The sequence below is a fragment of the Echinops telfairi genome, unplaced genomic scaffold (assembly GCF_000313985.2).
Source record: "Echinops telfairi isolate 266 unplaced genomic scaffold, ASM31398v2 ScPeMD7_42;HRSCAF=159, whole genome shotgun sequence".
Classification (NCBI taxonomy): Eukaryota; Metazoa; Chordata; class Mammalia; order Afrosoricida; family Tenrecidae; genus Echinops; species Echinops telfairi.
Genome location: NW_022103940.1, coordinates 376,854 through 383,047, shown reverse-complemented (window position 1 = coordinate 383,047; position 6,194 = coordinate 376,854). Strand labels below are relative to the sequence as shown.

Sequence of the window (6,194 nt, the reverse complement as noted above, 5' to 3'; positions counted from 1 at the left end):
GGAACCCAAGAGGCAAGAAAATTTTGGGAATGATGAGGGCAACAAATGTATAGATGTGCTTTACACAATTGATCTATGTATTGTGACGAATTGTATGAGCCCCAATAAATTGATTAAAAAAAAAAAAAAGAAAATGTTGTGGAAATGATGATGTCAACGAATGTACAAATATGCTTGACAAAATGGATGCATGTATGTATTGTGAAGAGCCGTATGAGCCCCCAATAAAATGATTAAAATTTTTTTTCAAATGAATTATCTCAAAAATAGGAAGAGGGCTATCACTACAATCAATAAAAGAGAGCCAGGAGTGGGGTACATTATTTGAAGTCCAAGATAGCTGCAAAATGAACCTCTTCTATTCAGAAACAGAGCTGTAGCACCAGAGTAGCATCAGAGAAGTGGCAGCAGCAGAGGCAGCATAGTCAAGACCAAGAGACAGAATTGCTGGCTTCCTGGCCCACTGAGTTAGCAAGTTGAGTGCCTTTTGGCAGGAAGCTTGTTTACAGCTGTTATTGTTTGGTGCCATCATGTCACTTCCAACTCATAACAACTCTATATACAACAGAAGGAAAAACTGCCTGTTCTTGCCCCATTCTTACAATTGTGTTTATGTTTGACCCCACCTTTGTGGCCATAATGTCAATTAATCTTGTCTTTCTCATTTTGCTCATTTGAAGAGTAGTTCAGTGGCAGGTTTGTTGAGCCTCAGAGTTAGAGCTTTGTGCTTTCATCCTGAGGCATATGGTAGAGTGGCATGTTCTCTGGGCCTTTATCAGCAGGTGATGTGTCTGAGATGTCTTAAGCTAGAGAGAAGCATGCCTGTGAAGGTGGCTGAAAAGTGGTGCTCTTTACAGGAGAACTGCTGTATTCTGAGTATTTTAAATTGTAATATTTTTCTTCCCTAATAAACCCTATAATGGTAACTATTGTCTATGAATTCTTTATGGCCATTTCAATGAAATTTTCAATCCAGGAGGGAAGCATAGGATAGTTTGTGTTTGATTTGGCAAATAAGATTAGAGGGTGGAGGTATTTCTGACCTCCTGCCTTATAGGAATCAGCCTTGGGCTAATGAGTTTGATTCTCTGTCCCCCTTTTGTAGCCAGAGAAGGTCAGGGGCTTCCCTCATGCTCTTGTTACAATACTCATAATAATTAAACAGAAATATAGATATTAACTTGTCTAGTTTTCTTTTCAATACTACCCTTTTCCGACAGATGCTCTAGATTTCTGGGTACTAATTTATAATGCAGAGTCCTGATTCTTATTTTCTTTCTTCATTCCCTTGCATTAATTTAGTATTACAATGCAATATTTACAGATGAAATGTGTAGTGAAGAATTAACCTTACTGAAATAGAGGTCTGAATGTTGTCCTTGTCTATTGAAAGATGATCTCTAGGCTCCTAGAAAGTTAATTCTGACAGGTATATCTTTGTTTGTCTGGGGACACTGATCACTGGATAACTAAGCAATGTGATTTATGGTGGGGGGTTGTAATATGCCATATCACTTCTGAAATATGTAGGAACTGGAAACTAAGAACTAAACATATCAGCCATGTAAGCTGCCTGCGATTGGGCCTCAATAACCTTGTCAATAAAGCTTGGACAAGCTTCCTTTTTTGGAAATGGTTCATGGCTGGCAGGAGGTAACAATGTCAATTGCTTCACAGGAAGAGGTGACAGGAAACTGTATTTGAATTTATTTTGAACTCTGCTTTATGCATCTCTTCCCTTAGCTGATTTTAACCTGTATTTTTCCTGTAATAAAATATAGCTCAATAGTTTAAAGTGAGTACTTGAAGTCACTCTAGAATTATAGAATTATAGAAACTCTGAGTAGTTTTGGAAATTTCCCAAACTCACTCACAATTGATGTTAGGAGTCAGAGCAATCATTTAAACTACTCCCTATAACTGTATAGTTGGGTACAGTTCTCACAAAAATAGGCACGTACTTAATGAGTGCCTCCTATAACAAAGGACACAATTCTATGTGATTTGGACAAATCTCTGTACAAAGAACACTAAACTCTATTCTCTCATCTCTTTCTTTACTTCCAAAGATTTAAATCGTAAACTATGAAACGTGAGTCATCTTGATGTCTTTCTCTCTCTCTCTCTCAAGTGTTAATTCTGCATTACAGAGACTGCTTGTTACACAGGGAAACAATATTGTTGTATTATCACTGATCATTTTGCTGTAATTATTCTACAGTTTTTCTAAGTGCAGCTTTTTGCTTCAAAACTTACTAGTATATTTTTAAATTTCTGTGATAGATCCACTTTAGCTTGTGACAAATTAGTGTGTGCTGGTAATCCCAGATTTTTTCTGCTTTTCCCTACAGACACCAAAAGTGCTATTTGTTGATCAAACACAGTTATTTTGCCCATATTAGAATTCATTTCAAATGTTACCGTAATTTGTTCAGAATCTGACATTTCAACAACCTCTGCTCACCCCCCCCCCACACACACACACAAAGGAGGAGGCCTTGGTGGCATAGCAGTAAGCGCTCAGTAGCCAAATGAAAGGCTGAAAACTTTGACCACATTCAGCAGCTCTTGGGAGAAAGAACTGGAGAACTGTTCTCATAATGATTGCAGTTTAGAAAACCCTGTGGGGAAGGTCTACTAGGGGGTCTAAGTTCAGGGGTCAATAGGAGTCAAAAGTTGACTCAGTGACATCTAACAACAATAAATACAGACACATAATTAGCAATTTCTGTCCTACATTAGAAATCTGAGAGAAGAAAAGGAACTACTTAAGACTACCAACTTAAGAATTAGAAAAATCAATACAAGAACACATATTCTATCATAATATTTTCTGCCAAACTACTACCGATCATTTCTATGTTTAAGGTAAATCATTAGCTTCTCACTTTCAATTGTCCCAATATAATATTCATTACAATGAGAAAATAGACTATGTCTTAACTGTAAATTTTTATTTGATTATTAAATTAACAAAATCAAGAAATGAAAGGAAAATATTTAAGAGTGTAAAATGTGTAGTCTACTTAATAAATCCCACTTTAATCCTATCTTTGATCCCATTTGTTTTACTTATAGGTTTCTTGTCTGATATATATTAGATACAACAAATATGTACCTATTTGTTTAAAAATATATACAATCAAACAAATCTTTCTTTTAGAAGGAGTTCATTGTATTATAACTGAAAGTCAAACATAATTAGAAGCACTAAAGCAATCAAGACCACATGTAGACACCTAGTAAACCATAAAATCAAATCGCTAATTAGTACAGAAAATATTTTTGTTTTGATGAATAGCTGTCTAAAATGCTATATTTTTAAAAATGGATGTAAATTTACTGACAATTGATATTGCTTGTAAGCATAAGTAATAAGGTCGCTGTTAATCTAAATCAATAGATTAAAATATTCATATATCTAAATTAGAATGAAAACTAAATGCTTCTAAATTTTAAATTAAGAAAATTTATATGCCTGTGTGATAATTAGTAGAACAAAGAAAGGTAAACAATATCATCAACTAGTTTTGGCACATTCTTTCAATAAGCAAGAAGTGTAAGTATGTTAGAGAAGGAGGGAAAAAAATAAAGCAAAAGGGAAAGATTGAAACAAATAAAATGGAGGGTCTATGAAATTTGTTAGACTTTATTTTGCTTCCAGAATGCTTCAGGCATATTTATTACATTTAAGACCACATCAGCCTACAAAATTTAATCACTTTGGTTTTCCCTCATTATGTTATTTTGAGAACATTAGAAAGGCAGAGTGAGGGGTAGAGACTTGGTTTTCCAAATAAATGAATTAACCACATCTCTAGGGCATCTGTTTTGAATGTTAGAAATCTAAATTGATCATAAGCAAGTTGTTTTTATTAAATAGACCCATTGACGTCATACAGTGAGTTGAAATCAAATGTGCTTCCAGATGCAAATACATGGCAAACTTAGAAGTAAAGGAAGATTAGCTATAATTTTCATATCAATTTTATAGTCATAAACCATTACAGTGTCAAAATTATATAGTTTTGCAATTACATTAAGATATTCCATTAAGTGATGGTTCACCAGGAAAGTATTCAGATTCAAATTTATTATAAGTAACCATTAAAGAGTGATATATATTTTCGCTTTTGTACTATTGCATACGTATAATATATTGCTAATCAGGTTCCAGTTCATACAGGCAGAGGTTTATCCCAAACAAAAATACTTAAATATGTGTCTGTGATGAGTGGATGGCTAGAAACAAGTTTAAAACTCTTTGCCGTTCAATAGATTCTGCCCCATTAGCACTCTTTAGGAAAGACTCTGTGAAACTATAGATCTTTTAGGAGTCCTCCTTTAGAAACTCTAATTCAGTACCATAGTCTATTATGATTCATAGTGATCCTGTACAGACCCCAAGGACAGAGTAGAAGTGCTTCTGTGGGTTTCTGAGACTGTACTTATTTAAGGACTTCGAAAGCCTGAGCTTTCTCCCAGAGTACTGACCTGGGGGTTAGCATCCCAGTGCTACACCACCAGCATTCCTGGGAACCTACATAGGGGGCTTTTAAAAAAAAAGGCCAACTAAAACTATGATTTCTGAAGGGATCTTCTGTGCCAGTTAGACTCAAAGGTGAGAGAGAAAAATTGAACCAAAATATAATGAAAAGTTTCCACAAACTTTTCGAAGTTCATATGTATTTTCTCCCCCCCCCCCAAGGAATAGCGTGAACGCAGTCCCCCACTATCACAAATTATGCAGTTGAGTTTCCCAGATTTGGGGAAATCGCAGGGGTCAGCACACCTGGAGTGCAATGGATAAGCCTCACCCTGGGAAAACCACCTTTGTGATCATGGTATCTCCCCTGCCAGGTGAGTATCATATGTATTTTCATATGCATATTGTCACCTATTTTTCAGGTACACAGTTCAGTGAAATAAATTACAGCAATCAGTTGTGCAATCATCTATCCTTTCCAAACTTCCTATAAACATAAACATAAACCTACTGATTATCAAATAATGTCTTCCTATGTTCCCATTTCTCTCCCACCACTGTAAGAACAAATAAATAATATTTGTTGTGCCTGTTCTTGTCATTGTACTTACCTGAGATCATATTAAAAATGATTATACTATTTATCCACATCAAAAATGCATTGCCTTAACTATTTTTCAATGTAAGTTCACAATATGTAAAAGTACACACATAAGTGTTTCCACATAGAGATCATAGCAGTCATTCTTATATTCTTTATTTTGCAATTACTATGTGTGAGACTGAGCCCTTGTATAGTATAAATAGTTAATACCCTCAGGTGCAGAACTAAAATTTGGAAGTTCAAGTCCATCCAGAGAAACCTTGGAAATATGACCTAGAAAACTCCTCCTAAATAATCAGTCATTGAAAATCCTATGGATCACAGTTCAACCTTGACACACATGAGGTCACCATGAGATGGAAGTAATTTGACAGCAATGGCTACTGGTATGGGCAAAGCACTGCTCTGTGATTTTTGGCTATGCTCAAAAGTTTAAGACAATGCTAAACATTTCCAAGTATAGAGATGAAAGCAAATTATAAAGATGAGAGCATATAGGAAAATATATACAGAATAATGAAGATTAAGAGGTGTCTTAAATTGTTTGACTTGAATAGCACCACAAAAACATGACTTCCCCCAGAATTGCCCAGAGACCTGGATATGACTATTAAAAATTACTCTGGAAATTAAGCGTTGATTCCAAAAAGATATTTTAAAGTGATACTACCTGGATAACAAAAATATGTTCATTAACATATATTTTCATACATTGGTTGTTACTTAAAAAAAAAAGAATAGAACTAAGAATTAGATAAATAGTATTGCAAGGTTTGCTTCAATAGTAGGCAAATAATTCTTGACTTCTTAAAAGCCAACAGTTTTTTGCCTCTTGATATACTGTTATAACCATTTTGAATTATTTTCAGAAAATTTACTTGTGTGCGATATTATCAATTGATAATTTCTGCATTCTATTTGATCACTTTTCAGACAGGATCATACTGTGCCTAATCAAACATTTGGTACATCCTATTTTAACAAACATTCTTTAACAGACCCTGAGTTCCGTGTATACCTTTCTTTGCTATAAAAAAGAAAATGTGTATAAATTGAAATTATAATAAGTATTCATGAAACTTAATATAGTATCAAAAGATATAG

At 34.5% G+C, this 6,194-nt stretch overlaps 1 non-coding gene across 1 annotated transcript; it reads right to left on the bottom strand.

Moving 5' to 3' along the window:
- Positions 1 to 4,704: 4,704 nt before the first annotated feature.
- On the bottom strand, positions 4,705 to 4,868 carry LOC115869739. Its single transcript, XR_004046352.1, has one exon. It is a non-coding gene; the product is annotated as a U1 spliceosomal RNA (small nuclear RNA).
- Between the last annotated feature and the right edge of the window lie 1,326 nt (positions 4,869 to 6,194).